At 35.2% G+C, this 17,355-nt stretch overlaps 1 protein-coding gene and 1 long non-coding RNA gene across 11 annotated transcripts in view; one reads left to right on the top strand and one right to left on the bottom strand.

Annotated features, from left to right (window-relative positions):
- TRIQK (triple QxxK/R motif containing) overlaps nt 1–774 on the bottom strand; it is a 280,870-nt gene extending 280,096 nt beyond the window's left edge. For 8 of the 10 annotated variants that reach the window (XM_086695585.1, XM_086695587.1, XM_086695582.1 and 5 more), the window contains exon 1: nt 627–774. The gene's annotated coding sequence lies outside the window, so the exon portion shown is untranslated. The remainder of the gene's footprint in view (nt 1–626) is intronic. The other 2 variants (XM_086695583.1, XM_086695590.1) reach the window with 1 other exon arrangement.
- On the top strand, nt 741–14,384 carry LOC147571993 (uncharacterized). Its single transcript, XR_015246812.1, has 3 exons — nt 741–1,183; nt 11,012–11,184; nt 14,162–14,384. It is a non-coding gene; the product is annotated as an uncharacterized LOC147571993 (long non-coding RNA).
- The last annotated feature ends 2,971 nt before the right edge of the window (nt 14,385–17,355 follow it).

Here is a 17,355-nt window from a genome sequence, read left to right as displayed (position 1 = left end):
CACCCCGTGCAAATAACGCCACCTCAACGCAGCCTGAAGCTCTTCTCTGCAAATGTTTTGGTCTGCAGATATTTATTAAGAAGGGGAAGGCTGGTAAAAGTACGGAGTGGAGTAATACCAGAGAAAAGCCAGAACAAGAACTACGAGACCCCGAGTGCTGGACTGTAAAATAACAGGACACGAATTAACTGACAGCACAAGAGAGCCAATCCCCAACCGAGAAAGAGGCCTCGGGAGGTGGGTGGAGCTAAAATTTCCAGGGCCCTGCGCCGGCGCCAGACACGCTGGCAGGGCGGGAACCTCTCGTTCCTTAGCAACAGAGGCGGCCACGCCCACCCACCGCCCCAACTCCGCGCTCGCCGTCCCCACCCCCACCGCGAGCGCCCTGCACGCCGGAAGGGGTCCTTAAGTGATTACCGTACCTACTGGGTTTCCCTAGCTTCGGGTTCCCGGTCTTCCAGAGCCTCCCTACGCCCAGCCAGCCCAAGCGCCGCTCTCAGGGAGGAACGACCATCTCCTAAACGCTCTGGGGACTCGCTAAGGACGTGCGCCCGCTTTCAGTCCCGGACCCCGAGCCTCCCTGGCAGGGCCGCCCCAGCCCCCTCGCCCTCGCCGGACACACACACCTTAGCTCAGCCAAGGCAAGGGCCGACAAACTTCGTGTCCTGCTGGAAATGTTGCTGTCCACGGTCCTGTCACTCAGAGGCAGGGGCGGGACGAGTAGGCTGCACACGCCCTACTCCCAAGGGGCTGTACGGAAAGAGGCGGGGCTTGGCGGAGAGGGACAGGACCCGTCCCCAGCCTGCGCTCCGATTGGTCAATCTCTCTCCCTCCTCTGCGCGGGTCCTGGTCGCCGAGGCGTAGGCCCCTCGGCCTTTCCTTCGTTTTGACGCGAGTCTCAAGCTCTAATACCTGACTCACAAAATGACCATAGAAATTAAAAATAAGGACTATGACTTGTTTTATAACTATGAAAGACGAAATTGTGTTCTTTCCATTACTGAACCCTTCCCAGCTAAACACGCACACACACTCCCATCCCCAATCTCCGGGGAGCATCCCACGGGGGAAGCGTGGACTGTCTCTGAAAACAACATTGTTTGCAGATTCAAGCTTTTCACAGGAGATGAATCAGTTTAGGAAAGGTGATTCCTGAAACATGACCAACAACAAAGCTTTGGAGGTATGTCCAGGTACTCAGTTTTCACGTCTACCAAATGGGAATGAAATACGAAGTTATTATTTGGAAAGCACTCGACAATTGAATGATTTATACCTTTTAATCCTGAAATTCTCTCAACACCCAATGTTATTATCCAAGGCCTGTGAACAATGAAAAAGGCTCAGATAGGTTACATTTGTCCAGTCATTCAACAAATGAAGAAGTGCCTGCAGTCATTACTTTTTATATTGTGGTACGTTGAATTTAAAATTCTTTCAAAAACCTGTGCGATTTTCAATTTAAGTTTTCTCTTGGTTTAGTGTAAGTCATTTTCCTGTAGGCCAGCCTATCATAGCTAAAAAAAAAAAAACAAAACCTTGAGAAAGTAAATAGCGTACAGAAAACAGAAGGACTGAGACAAGTATAAATAGACTAACTAGAAGGTCTCGGAAATCTCCTAGGATATCAGGGCCAGAAATTGAATCCAAAATGTAATTTTCTTTTCTTTTCTCCTAAATCATTTGCTGGTCTCCAGTTCCTCTCCCCGAAATAAAGGTAGAGTTAAATGAGATTATCTTAATACTCTTAACCAGATTTGTATGTGTGTGGCTTTAAAATAGTGTAACCCTTTTTCCTTCTGTATTAAACCAATACCCAGAAGTGTTTATCTTGTCAATACAGTAGTAATAATAAAGGAAAAACAAAACAAAACAATACTTCTGGACAAGTACTTTGAAATTCAATTAAAATGTCCACTATGATAAAATTGTTGGAATGAAAGAAACATTCCAATTGCAAATGATTTTATTCTTGTGTCCTGCTGAATTTTCAAATTCTTCTGAAACCTCACTATGAATACTTCTCTACAAAATTTCTTGATTTCTATGACTCATGATCACCATTATGTTTCTTTAATCTTTTAAAAATATTTAGTTTTAGATTAAAAAGAAAGAGCTATGATTGTATATTAATAAGTATGTTACATAAATAAATACTGTAAGATTTAAATAAAAGTGGTGAATTATTTATTTGAATTCGTTTTCAATTGCGTATTCAAATAAGTACAGCAAATGCATTTGTTTGACTATTCTCACATATATAAGAGATTATACATTTAAATAAATGTATTGTATGCATGTAAATGTGTAATCATTGAAATAAACACAGCTGTATATTGCCCATATGTATAGCTCCAGATGTTTGAAACATACATTCAAATTTCTGGAACTCTACACCTTGGTATCTAGTTAAACATCCAATAGAAAATACTGTGCCACATATACATAGGAATACATCAAAACTCTATCTGCAGTGAGGAAATAAGGTTAGAACAATGAATAATGAGTCTCTACCACCGAATTTCTATCTGGAACATAATCTTACAAGATAGCTTATCCTGGCAAGTTGTTCTGCAAGCATATTCTATAAAATGAATACTAGCCAACTTACCCTGTATGAATATAACTATTGCAAAGTAGTCTTGCAAGTGTCTATCCAAATACTTAACCTCCAAAAAATAATGTTTCCAATTAACTTCACTTTTGGAGTAGGAGAGTCTCATGTTATCCATGCCTCAATTATTTACTTTTTAACTCACATTTCTGCTCTAATACTTGGAACGTATATAATTTGAAACTCCACTGTAGGCAGTAATGAACATTAGAAGAAATTAGGAAGTACAAACTAACCAGATATGAAATAAAGAATGTCTTAGGGACATTGAACAAGAAGTAAATGGCTTAATGTAAAATTAAAACATCCAGATGTATGTTATGCACATGCTTATTTCTTTACCATGTAATGACACACATGCTATATTTAAATTTGTAGTAAGTTGAAATATAAATTAGAAACCAATAATTATACGTGCTAACATCTTTGGTCTAGATGATTATGTATGTAGCTTGAAATTTGGGAGAATCCATTTGTAGAGATCATTTGTAGAAATTATGATTCTGTCAAAACATATGAAATTCATTGAATATATTAAAATAAAATATTAAAATGTCAAATTATTAAAACTTACTTAGTACTTATTTACCTTAAATTTTAAAGGTTGAAATATCCAAATTAGCTCTCTCAGTAGCTGCAGTTGGTTGGTTAATAGGTCAAACATGCATATTACCATTTCTGTTTAGTCATCCTAGAACATTAGGGAGGCATTTAAGGTGAATTTTTTTAAAACATATATAGAAATGATTTTTCATGTGAGTTCATTTAAGAAATCCCTGTGTGTAACCTCCAGTCTATGTTTGAAAATCTTGGTTTTAGCCCATAGAAATATATTGAAACCACTTAATACAACCTAGAAAATGGATATGCTTTTTCTGAAGAAAAACTTTGTTTACAAAACTCAGAAAATTAATAAACCATAAAGTATTTTTATTAATTTGTGCAATATTTGAAATTATAGTTACATAGCAGCACATTTTTAGAATGAACTTTTCCTTAAAGCTAACTGACATACATTATTAAATACATATCTCAATGTTTGCTTTTTGAGTAATGGGATGCAAGATTGTCACTGAAATCTGGAATAAAATTATTTATCTCAAAAATGTTCTTCAGATGATATAGGAAATATATATAGAAATATATCTATAGAAATATATCTCTATATATAAATATATGGAAAATTATTTCATGTGATGGATCACATATTACAAATATTTTGAGGATATAATTTCAAATGTATAGCTGTCAGCTATTTACCTGGCAAAAGACATATAGGTGAAAGGTATATATCTTGTAGCCAGTTGAAAACGTTCACATTTACTTTTTTTTTTTCAGGTCATTGGAAGTTTAATCCAATATGACAATGACTAAATATTCTGAAATCAGGATGCAATTTACAGATAATTCACTGATAGCATTTTCCCCCTTCTTAGGGGTACCCATAATAATAATGGCTTTTCCAGTAGATAGCCCCTTTATATTCAAGTGGTGACTCATTAATCAAAACGGCTTTGATTTTGTGCCCCTTACCTCTCAAAACAAGGCCTCTGAATCCCTCACATCAGGAGAAAAGAGCAACTGCTGATTTTCGATTTTCGTAGTTTCCACTGCAGCAGGGGAGAATTGAGACAGCATCTGGATGTGTTTTTGTCATTTATTATTGCTAAGGCTCATCAATGTTATATTCATTTAGCATCACACTGAGAAAAGCCATCGTCCTATGTTCCCCCCGTGTATCTTAACCCCCAGTTTCTCCAACTCAGGTATTTCAGAGCCTACTTACCGATGCTTCACTTGTTCATTTATAATCATTCATCACTTTTTAGTGTTCTTTATATATAATTTGCCTATTTATTATGTGCATTACTTATCTTTCTCTACCTCAAGAATGTAAGTTGCTTGAGGGGTAGAGATCCCATCAGTTTTATTAACTGATGTACCCCAAGTGCTGAGATCAGTGCCCGGCACCTAATGGGCACTCAAGAAAATTTTGATTAAATTTAGTGTTCTGTATAGTTGTGATTGATTTAATTCTTTATAATATTCTAGTGCATGGATATGTCACAACTCATGTATCTATTCTTCTACTCCAGGGCTTTGGAGCTATTTCCGGGTTTGTTCTATGATAAACAGGGCAGTTGTTAACATTGCTACTGCAGATTTACAAGAGTTTCTCTTTGATTTGTAACTAGGAGTAGAATCACAATTTGTAGAGCGTGTGCACATTGTAAATGAAAGTATAATACCAGGGGTGCCTGGGTGGCTCAGTTCGTCGAGTGTCTGAGTTTTGATTTCGGCTCAGGAATGATCCCAGGGTCATGGGATCAAGCCCTGTGTAGGGCTCTGTGCTGAACATAGAACCTGCATAAGATTCTCTCTCTCTCCCTCTGCCCTCATCCCAACTCGTGTGTGCTCTCTCTCTATATATATATATAAATAAGTAAGTATAATAACAAATTTTTCCCAAGGTGTTATACTATTTTTCCCTCCTAACAGAAAATGTGTTTGTAAGATTCAAATGTATTGATCTTTTCAGAAAACCAAATTTTGGCTTTGTTAACTTTGTCATATTTGTTTTCTATTTCATTGATTTCTGCTTTTCTTTATTATTTCCTTTTTTCTGCTTACTTAATTTTCTTATTTTTCTATATCATTAAGTAGAAAGTAAAATAATTGATTTAAATTGTTATCCTTTAAAATTATTGGCGTTTAAAGCTAGAAAATTACTTCTAAGGACTGCTTTAGTGATGTCCCATAAATTTTGATGTCTTTTAATTAGGATTCTTTTGAAAATATTTAAAATTTTTCTTTCTGTGAGTTCTTTTATCATTGGGTTATTTATTTAGAATTCTCTTGTTTAGAGTCCAAGTATTTGGGAGTTTTCTAAATGTCTTTTTGTCATGGCCTTTTTTTTTTTTTTTTTTTTTTTTTGGGACAGAGAGAGACAGAGCATGAACGGGGGAGGGGCAGAGAGAGAGGGAGACACAGAATCGGAAACAGCCTCCAGGCTCTGAGCCATCAGCCCAGAGCCCGACGCGGGGCTCGAACTCACGGACCGCGAGATCGTGACCTGGCTGAAGTCGGACGCTTAACCGACTGCGCCACCCAGGCGCCCCTGTCATGGCCTTTTAATTTAACTCCATTGTTGTTCGAGAATATACACTGTAAGATTTCAAACTTCTGAAAGTTATTGAAACTTATTTTATAGCCCAGCATACAGTTTATCTGAACGATTGCTCTCAGTGTACTTGAGAAGAATGTGTATTCTGCAATTGTTGGATGTAGTGTTCTAGAATTAATAATATGTATCCTTAAATTATTGCTGAGATTCATCAATGTTATGTACTTGTAAAATTGTGTATTTAAGAGCGATCCCTGTATGCCCTCCTTTCACACTCCCCCAGTTTTTACCTCCACTACCAACATCCCAGAGCTGGACTTCAGCTTCACATCTCACACATGTTACATTCCGCTTCCCATTCATACATCACACTTCACAAATGTCAGAACCTTATGACAGTGTAATTCCACGTATCTGTCCCCACTCCATCATTTGTATTATTGTTGCTGTATATGTTTGTTTTAAATGCATTATAAAACTTCAATGTAAAATGTATTTGCTTTTGATCTAAATGATTAGATTAGCTTTTTTAAAGAAAACAAAGAGAATTGTCTTTTAGATTTACTCACATAATTACCATTTCTGGCACTTTTTGTTCTTTTGTACATCTCTGACAATTTTAATTTTCTTTATATTACGGAACTAGTATTTTTTTTATCCTTTCCAACTTTCAAGTTTCCTTTTACACAAAATATGAAATTATAAATGATTCTATTTTTGTGTACATATATATATGAGTATACTTCTTTCAAATAAAAATGGATACAAATAAACACATACATATATACAATTTGACTTTTGAACATTTTCTTTGAACTCAATAAAATATAACTACACATTTCAATAATTTTTTGCAACATTCATCTGAAGTTACATTTACTCTCCCGTGTTATCTTCAGAAATAAGGAGATTGAGGTTAGAGAGATTAAACTTTTAACAATTACTTTAAAAAGCCATTAAAACTTATTGTGTACTTTTATTTTTTAATTATTATCCATCTTCCCTAACCCAATACTGTAAGATTCATTCCTCTTCAATAGCATATAATGCTTAGCTCACTACAACCTCCTAGATAGATCTTCAAAAATTATAATGAGTAAATAAAATAATGAATTTGAGATTTAGATATAGATATAGGTATAGATATAGATAGATACAGATGCTGGAACAAAAAATGCAGTTCAAGTGTATTTTTTCCCATCCCCTGAACCACCTCTGGCAACCACTAATCTGTTCTCTCTCTCTCTCTCTCTCTCTCTCTCTCTCTCTCTCTCTCTCCCTCTCTCTCTCTGTCTATATGTGTGTGTGTGTGTGTGTATGTTTGTGTGTGTGTGCGTGTGGGGGGGGGCTTATTTGGTTTTTTTTTGAGATGGGGAGTTATTTGTTTTGTTTCTTTTTAGGTTTCATATACAGGATTGATCGTGTGGTTTTTGTTTTTCTCTGACTTATTTCACTAAGCATAATGCCCTTGAGTCCATCCATCTTGTCACAAATGGCAAGATTTCATTTTTTATGTCTGAGTAATATTCCATTGTATATAGTTATAGTTATAGTTGTTATAGTTATAGACATAGACATAGATGGATATAAATATATAGATACAGATATAGATATAGATATAGATATAGATATAGATATAGATATAGATATAGATATAGATATGCACACACATGTACCACAATTTCCTTATCCATTCATTGATGGACATGGTTGTTTCTATATCTTGGCTATTGTAAATAATGCTGCAATGAACATACAGGTACATATCTTTTTGAGTTAATGTTTTCATTTTCTTCAGGTAAATACCCAAGAGTGGAATTGGGGGATCATATGGTAGTTCTATTTTTAAGTTTTTGAGGAACTTTTCATACTGTTTTCTGTAATGGCTCTACCAATTCACATTTAACCAAAGCACTCTTGAGAAAGAAAAACAAACCTGGAGGCCTCACCCTCCCAGAACTCAAACTATATTACACAACTCTAGTAATTAAAACAATATGGCATTGGCATAAATACAGACACAGATCAAAGGAACAGCATAGAGATCCCAGAAATTAACCCATGCATATATGGTCAATTAATTTACAACAAAGGAGCCAAGAATATGCAGTGGGGAAAGAAGTTTCTTCAATAAATGGTGTTAAGAATTAGCACTTGTTGCGATGAGCACTGGGTGTTGTATTTAAGTGATGAACCATGGGAAACTACCCCAAAAACCAAGAGCACACTTTACATACTGTATGTTAGCCAATTTGACAATAAATCATATTTTTAAAAAAGAATTCATATTTTTTATTGGTCTAGGTGCATTGGTAATATTTTCTCTCAGATTTTATTTGTCTGAAAATGTCTGTCTCCTCTCTTCTTTTTGCAAGTTACTTAGAATTTGAAGTTGAAAGTAATTTTTCTTTGAGCTCTTTAAATAAGTCAGTCAATTGTCTTCTTGCCATCATGTTTCTTATGTGAGGTTAGCCATTATTTTTCTTACTCCTGTTTGCAATCTATCTTTTTGTTCCCATCTCCGACTGCTTTCAAGATGCTCTCTTTGGTTTTCAGTCTTGTGACTATCATGTGTCTAGGGGGTACATGTACTCCTCTTTGTATTTATCTTACTTTGATTTTGCTGAGCTTAGATATATAAGCCAAGGCTTTAAATTATTTGGGACGTTTTCAGCTATAATTTTTCAAATAACTTTTCTGGCCTATTGTAATTCTTTCATTCTTATTTTTATCTTTTATTGAAGTATAGTTGATATACAATCTTATATTAGCCTCAGGTGTATAACATAGCGATTTGACACTTATGTACATTATGCAATTCTTGCCATGTAAGTGTAATTGCCATCTCTTCGTTCTTTAATGCCATTTGCATGAATGATAATGTATCACACTGATCACTGGGGTTCTGTTAATGTTTAAGCCTTTACTCTGTTCTTCAGATTGGATGCCCACTTCTGCTGTCTTTAATCTGTCCTTAAGCTTATTCAGTACTTTTTTAATTCAGTTACTGTAGAATTTTTAGAATTCCCATTTAAATGTTTTCTGTATTTCTATTTATGTTTGTTATGGTTCTGTCTGCCGAGATTCCTTAATTCTTCACTCATTAAGGTCATATTTCCCTTTAAGGCCTTGAACATGTTTATAATAGTTGCTTTCAACATTTTACCTAGTAATTAAAACATCTAGGCCTTCCCAAGATCAGTTCTCTTCACCGCTGTTTTCTTTGCTGTTGGTCATATTTTCCTGTTTCTTTGTATATCTGGTAACTTTTTATTGTATACTAAACATTGTGGATGATACACTGTAGGGGCCCTGTAGTATGTTAAATTCCTCTGACAAGTGTTTTTTGTTTGTTTGTTTGTCTTCTTTTGTCTGTTTTTTATTAGTAGCAAGTTCAGTTATATCTAACCACTTGGATTTGTCAAGGCTTGGTTTTATACTCTGTGAAGGTGGATTAAAGGAAATTCCAAGATGCTTCTCAAGACCCCTGTATTGGCTCTCTTCAAATTTCAAATTCTGTTTCCCCTCCTGTTCTTGTCCAGGCTTGGTTTTAAGCTCTGTATAGGTCCAGAGTAGTTCTTTCTTTAGGAAATGGTCCCTTCGCTTAAGGTGTGGTCTTTCTGCTGTCTCAGTTTTATTCCTGAAGTATTTCTGAGGTTTTTTCAGTCTACATGGGCTGGCATTTTATCTCTCAGCTCTGATAAATCTCTAATATCTTTAGTCTTCCCCCAGTCTCATAGCACTGGTCTTTGGTAAGCCTTGCGAAGTCTTTCATTGCATATACCCAGTCTATTTGTTGGCCAAGGACTTGGAGGAAACCTCCAAACAGATTTTTGGATCCTTCCTAATGTGATCTTTCTTCTCTCCAGTATCCGGCCCTACAGATTCCAGCTGTTTTGACAAACCAAACACGGAAATCTGCCTCTGCAAATCAGTGAAACTGATGTGCTTTGCTTGTGCTTCAGCTCTTTATGCTGTGATGGGGAAATTGGCTTCAGACAGAGCTGCAATGAACATGGGGCTCATGTCAAGTGTTTCCCTTCTTTAAGGAATTGTGGTCATGTGCTGACTCTTGCCCAATGCCTGAAAAATATTGCTTCGTATGTTTTGTCCAGTTGTTATAGTAGAACGGCTGGTCTGGCACTAGCTCTTCTGTCATGGCATGAGGTAGATATCCACATTGATATTTGAATTTTGTGTCTTACAGTTCTGCTAAACTTCTTTTTAAATTATATGCATCATTTTATCTTTTACACAATCATGTCATTTGTAAATGACTGTGTTTTCTTCTCAATATTATTATGTCTTTTTCATGCTACAATATTGAATAGAAGTGATGATGGTAGGCATCCTTATCTTTTCTGTATTCTCAAAGGGAAAGCTTTAAACATTCTTTCCTAAATATTTGGTAGCTGTGAATTTTTTTATGATATTCTCTACTAGGTTAAGGAAGTTCCCTTTTGCATCTGTCTTTCAAATATTTTTTTTTTTAGGGGCACCTGGGTGGCTCAATTGGTTAAGTGTCGATTCGATATCAGCTCAGGTCATGATCTCACAGTCGTGATATTGAGCCCCCCATCAGGCTCTGTGCTGAGTGTGGAGCCTGGTTGAGATTTTCTCCCTCCCTCTCTCTCTACACCCCCCCCCACCCTGGCTCACACTCTCTCTCTCTCAAAATAAACATTTTTAAAAAAACAAATTTTTTAAAAATCATAAGTGGATATTGGCTTTATCGAATGTATTTCTGCATATTTAGAAATGATCATAATGATTTTCAACTTTCCCTATTGGTATAATGAATTAGAAAATTTTCAATGTTGAAATTAACCCCAGAGGCTTTCTCACCATCCTACCAAGTGCAGTGGAAGCCCTGGCTATTGGCCCAGGTAAACATCTAGCCATACACAGGGCTTCAGTCATTGGGAACCAGAAACTTTCTTCATCCTTTGGCATCATGCCACATGATATGACCCCAGCCAGCAGGGTGACAACACTATCTTCTGTACCTAGGCCAAAGAGACAGGGAAGTGAACTAAGAGAATGGATAAGGACAATCCCACCAAGTGTAGCCAAGCAGTGCTGAACCCTTTGCAAAAGCCAATACTTCCACCTATTTTTTACTGAGCTCCAGAATGTATCACTCAAGACCAGCATGAGAAATGTGTAGGCCCACAGGACCCCAAGCTCAGAAGGGTCCTGTGTCTGGTTAATGCTCTGCTGTTGACATCATGAAATTGTTAACAATTTTATCTTTGAACTTGTCTTTTGTAAAGGATGTATAATTGGATAATGGAGGATGTGCATGAGCAGAGGAGATACACACAATATGCATGTTCACCACCATTCCTTGAAGTCCCACTTGCATGTGGAGTTCAGGATGCCCTATGAGCACAGACTTCTGATGAACCTATGATGTGTGGAAGTTGAGCATAACTCAAAGTACAAGGTAAGTGTGTTATGGAAGTCGCTGGCAATACTAGTAGAGCATTGGTAGAATATACACATTTAAAGAACTGAAGTAAGAACAGTTGAGTTAGTTTTGTGCCTTGTTACTACTGTTTTAGCAAGAACAAAATGCATATGCATGCTTGAGCTACGACATATGAATTGTATAATTTAAGTATTTCTGCATATCAGTAACTGACCCAGGATATGTGGTCATATTACACGTAGTGCCCCAGGTGGCCTACTGTCATGCTTTCTTCAATTTCTGCTGGTAGGAAATTATATTATTTTACATATAGTAAAAGAAACTTAAAACAATATATTTCCATTTCTCAGGCCTTTTTTTATTGTCATGCACTTTATTTCCACATATGTTATGATCTTGACACTATGTTATTAATTTTCTTTTAACAATTTTCCTTTAGAAATGTTTTTAAAATATAAAAAAGCTTTTTTTATTTACCTACATATTTATAATTTGTAGTGTTGTTTGCTCCTTTATGTAGATTCATGTTTCCATTGAGTATTATTTTTTTCTGCTTTAAGAACTTCCTTGAACATTTCTTATGATGTCTGTAGTGATAAATTCTTTGTATGACTGAATAAGCCTTTATTTTATCTTCATTTGTTAAGATATTATTTCTGGGTATAGAAGTCCAGGTTGGCAGTTTTTATTTTAGTATTTCAAAGATATCATCCCACTTTCTTCTGCCTTTCATTATTTCCAATAAGTCTGCTATCTGTTATCATTTTATATTTGTTCTTCTATAAATAATGATCTTTTATTGCTAGCTGCTTTTAAGATTTTCTCTTTATCAGTACCTTTAGGCAATTTGATTATATGTTATGATGTAGATTTCTTCATGTTTCTTGTGTTTTGGTTTTGTTTTTTTTTTTTTAGTTTCTTGGATCTATGTGTTTATGATTTTTGTTAAATTTAGAAAAATTTCAGTCATTATTGTTTCAAATATTTTTTCTATCCTCTCACTCTTCCTCCAAGGACTCCAAACACATGCACATTAGGTTATTTGACCTGTTCATACTTTTCTATATTTTTCTCTCTGTATAGACTTTTGATAGTTTCTATTGCTCCATTGCATTATATTCAAGTTAATTTATAGTTTTTGCTGTTAACCCCATCCAATGTATTTTTCATATCAGAAATTTCTTTTTTTTAAGTTCATTTATTTATTTTGAGGGGGGAAGGGCAGAGAGATAGGGAAAGAGAGAATCCCAAGCAGGCTCCACACTGAGCATGGAGGCTGATGCGGGGCTCAATTTCACAACCATGAGATCATGAACTGAGCTATAATCAAGAGTTGGACGTTCAACCCACTGAACCACCCAGGCACCCCTCAGAATTTTTTTCTATATCTAGAAGTTCAATTTGGTATTTTTGTCTGTATCATTCATTCCTTTCCCTAACATGTTCCTCCTTCTGGCTGCCTTCTTTAACATTTAGGAGATAAATGTAATAACTGGTTTATCATTCTTATCTACTAATTATATCATTTGTGTCATTTCTGGGTCTATTACTATTGACTGATTTTTTTTTTTCATCCTGTGAGTTGTATTTCCTTATTTCTTTGACCACCTGGCAAATTTTTTTATTGAATGCCCAACATTTTGAACTTTACCTTGTTGGATGCTAGAAATTTTTGTGTTCCTAAAATATTCTTGAGTGCAGTTGTTACTGGAACGCAGTTGTTACTTGGAAACAATTTAATCCCTTTCCGGCTTTACTTTTATGCTTTGTTAGGCAGGACTACAGCCTGTAGTCTATTAATCTTTCCCCACTACTGACCCAAAACACTGTGTTTATTCTAACCAATGCCCTTTGAATTATGATGTATTTCCACTTTGGCTGGTAGAACATAAACTAAAAATGACCCTGTGTTAGCCCCATAGATTGTTCCGTCTGCTTCTTCCAAGTAGTTCTTTCTCAAACCCAGGTTGTTTCCTCACACACACTCACTGATCAGCACTCAGCTGAAATTTGAAAAGGTAACTTTTATGTCTGTGCAGAACCCTCACTCTGCAGTATTCTCTGGTCTGGCATTCCTTCCTATGAACTGTAGCTGTTTTGGCCTCACCAGATAGTCAACTCCATCATCTTGATTGGGAGGTACAAGCCTTCTCCACTTAGGTCTCCTTTCCCTGCACTGTGGCCTAGGAACTGTCCAAACTGTAAGCTGAGGCATTCAGAGCCCTGACCTCAAAATTTTCTTCCCCAGGAGTCAATGTCCTGTGCTGCCTAATATACAATGTTTGAAACCATGCTTTGATAGATGTTGAATTTTTGTTTCAGATGAAAGTTAGCTCTGATCTGTATTGCTTAATTATAATTGGGAACAGAAGTTCCAACTGCTCAAATTTATTTGAAAATTAATTATTAATTATTTGAAAATTAAAATTAAAAAATGGTTGTAGGAGAAAGATGCAGTCTTTCAAAGAGGATTTGTATCACCACTGTAGGCACATTAAGTAAGAATGTAGAATCACTTAAACCTTTCCTGAAGCATAAGGACCTCAACTTTTGACTGTACATCCATGTAAGTCTAGCTTGAGAATACAACCTCTCAGGGATTTTTTTTTTTCCTTTATCTGCTCAGAAACAGGGCAAAAATAGTTCTTTGAGAATAGAGGCATGAGTATATTTAACTTTGCTTCCTTTTTACACTGAGGTTCTCAACTCAACGTTTGAGAGTTTCCTATCATATTTCCCACCTTGGGTGAGCCCTGACTCCTAAAGTCTGTGAGAACCACTGAAGTTTCCAGCTTTGACATACAGTTTCAGGACAAAAACAGTTTCAGTAGTCTTGCTACTTGCTGAAATACAGCTGTTCCCATCAACTGTTACTGCTTAACACACCACCGCTAATCCAGGGGTACGAAACAACAATAATTTTATTAGAATCAAAAATCCTGTGGGTCAGGAACTTGGACTGGACTCAACAGGAAGTGCTTGTCTGTTCCAGAATGTCTGGGGTCTCGTCTGGGAAGTCTGAGCTGCTAAGGAAGGACACAAATGGCTGGTAGGTGGCATGTTCTCTAAGCTCTTCGACACAAATGTCTGGTACCTGGGTCAGTATGTATTGCAAGCCACATTGCACTTAGCTGGGGCTGTTGGCAGGAGGACCTATACGTAGCATCTCTGTGAGATTTGGGATTCTCACAACATATTGAGGTCACATTGCAGATCTGTGGCGTGGAAGAAATTATACTCACCTTTGGAAAATGTGACTTGCCATACCTTCTCTTATATTTGTGGTTGAAAAATGCTTTAATCTTACTAACTTTTGGGGATATATATATATATATATATATATATATATATATATATATACATCTTTAATTGTTTTTAGATGTTTTCGGCATTAAGAATTAAACATGAAGAATTCCAGAGACCAATATGGATATTTAGGTTCAATCATGTCACTAGGCATAGAGCTCTCAACTTTTATATAAATTTTAGAATCCATTTTTCAAGTGAAAATTTTCCATGAAAATCTTACTGGTATTTTTGTGGATATATCACTGATATTACTGATTTTTAAATGCCTTTTTAATATTGTGTTCTCATTCTTGAACATACATATTACTAGTCTTTGTTACAGCTTGTTAACTAAAATTTTATAATTTTCTTTATTCAGGTCATACACATTTTTCTTGAGGTTTGTTTTTTGGGATATCATAGTTTTGTGGTTTTATGAATGGTATTTACTATATGCTGCTATATTTTCTAATTTGCTTACGACTGGTTTGTGGGAAAGCCATTGATTTTTGTATATTGGTCTTATATCAAGCTATTCCACTTGGTTTAATTTCATAGCTGTTGCCAATTGTGCTTGCTGATTATCTTGGAATTGGGGATCATGTGCAAATAATAATAGACTACCTTGGAATTTGGCATCCCGTATGAATGACAGTTATTTCTTCCTTTAATGTATATACCACTTTATTTTCACTATCCCAATAGCTAGGGCCTCTAACATAATGTTGAATAGTAGCAACAATAGAGAGAATCTTCATCTTGGTATCAACTGTAATTTGAAATATTTTTAATGTTTCCCCATTGTGAGATGATGTTCACTTAAATATCTGGCACTTTGTTAATTTAAAGGTGTTCTATTCTAGACCTGTTTTGTTAAATACTTTTATTATAAATGAATATTCGTTTCTATTAAATGTCTATCATTACCCATTGAAATAAACAAACATTTTACTGTTATTACAGTAATAGATTTCTAATTTGGGAATATACTTTATCCTATAAAAAACACTACCTAGTCATGCCTTTTTCAAAAATGCTCTTTAACTTGACTTGTTAATATTTTATATGGTTTTTTAAATCTATTTTATAAGTATAAATGGCACATTGTAGGGTGTGTGTGTGTGTGTGTGTGTGTGTGTGTGGTGTTTGCTATCATTGCTCAGTTTCGTTAACTATTGAATACACTAAGTTACTTCTTTCTTCTATTGCATGCAGTCTGCTTTGGATCACTTGAAAGTTCAGATGAGGCTTCACTTTATTTTCTTTGATCTAGAAATCTTTGCAGAAGATGAGAAATTGTTTATTTTGGAAGTCTTGCCAGAACTCACTATCTGGGCAAAAATTATTAGACTTGCTATTGCTTCCATCTCGTCTAGGGTTTAAGGTTTAATTCAATTGTTCTCATTTCTTTTGAACACACTTGGGAATTCATATATTCCTAAAGCATATACATTTTTTGTAGGCTTAAAAATTTATGGCATAAAATTTTGTACATTCTCTTATAATATTGTAAACTTTATTCGGTAACTTTGTCAACTTGAGTTCCCAATGTATTTCTCCTTTTTTTTTTCATGGCCATATTTTTCAGTAATTTTTTACATTTATTTCTCCAAAAATCTTACTTTTGATTTCTGTTGATCAACTTTAGAAATCTTTTTTTTTGTTTTTTATTTGTTATTTTGTTAACATTTTTTTTTTATTTTACTGACTTCTGGTTTTAAAGTCTATGTTATTTTTGTTCTATATGTTTATTTATTTTTAGTTTTTATTGTTTTCTAATAATGCATTTAGGTTTATAAATCTTCCTCTGATTTCTGTCATAGACACAAAGTATACATTTTGATAAATAGTGCTTTTATCCTTTGAAAATGGTTTAAGGTTTATTTTTTTCCTAACAAAGAATTATTTAGAAGAATTTTTTTAATTGATAGGTTTGTAAATTTGGAGGGAGCTTGAAGAGAGCTATTTTATGTGTTAATTTCTTATTATCTTGCAGCGTCAATGAATATGGATATATTCATCTATGGTATCAGTTTCTGGTAGCTTTTTTGAGATTTATTTTGTGGTTTAGTACATAGTCAGTTGTTTTCTTTTGGTGTCCTATTTGTGTTTAAATCCTCCATTGAATACAGACTTCTATAAAATTCTATGTATATCTATTGGATTGAGTTTGATAATTATGTTATACAAATATTCTATATCTTTACTTATTTTTATATCATTAATTCAACAAATCAAAAGTTTCTAAAGGTAGGTATCAAAGTTTCTGACCATGACTGTGGATTTATTAAATTTTTGTATATTTATCAGTTTCACTTTAGTATTTCTCAACTATGCTTACTGGTACATAAAGAAACTGTACTGCTACAATTCCTATATTATATTTCCTTAGTATGCAATATCCCTCCCCCTCTTTAATTCTGCTTACCTTAAATTCTATTTGGTCTTTTGTTAATACTGCTATTTATATGGGAATGCAAGCTTGTGCAGCCACTCTAGAAAACAATATGGACGTTCCTCAAAAACTAAAACTAGAACTACCCTACGACCCAGCAATTGCACTATTAGACATTTATCCAAGGGATATAGGTGTGCTGTTTTGAAGGGACACATGCACCCCTATGTTTATAGCAGCACTATCAACAATAGCCAAAGTATGGAAAGAGCCCAAATGTCCATTGACAGATTAATGGATAAAGAAGATGTGGCATATATATATACAATGGAGTCTTAACTTGGCAATCAAAAAGAATGAAATCTTGCCATTTGCAACTACGTGGATGGAACTGGAGGGTATTATGCTAAGTGAAATTAGTCAGTCAGAGAAAGACAAATATCATATGACTTTATTCATATGAAGACTTTAAGAGACAAAACAGATGAACATAAGGAAAGGGA

The sequence above is a fragment of the Puma concolor genome, chromosome F2 (assembly GCF_028749965.1).
Source record: "Puma concolor isolate L17-30 chromosome F2, mPumCon1.1.hap2, whole genome shotgun sequence".
Taxonomy (NCBI): Eukaryota; Metazoa; Chordata; class Mammalia; order Carnivora; family Felidae; genus Puma; species Puma concolor.
Note: the sequence above shows the minus strand (reverse complement) of the source record. Positions and strands in the feature narration are given on the sequence as shown.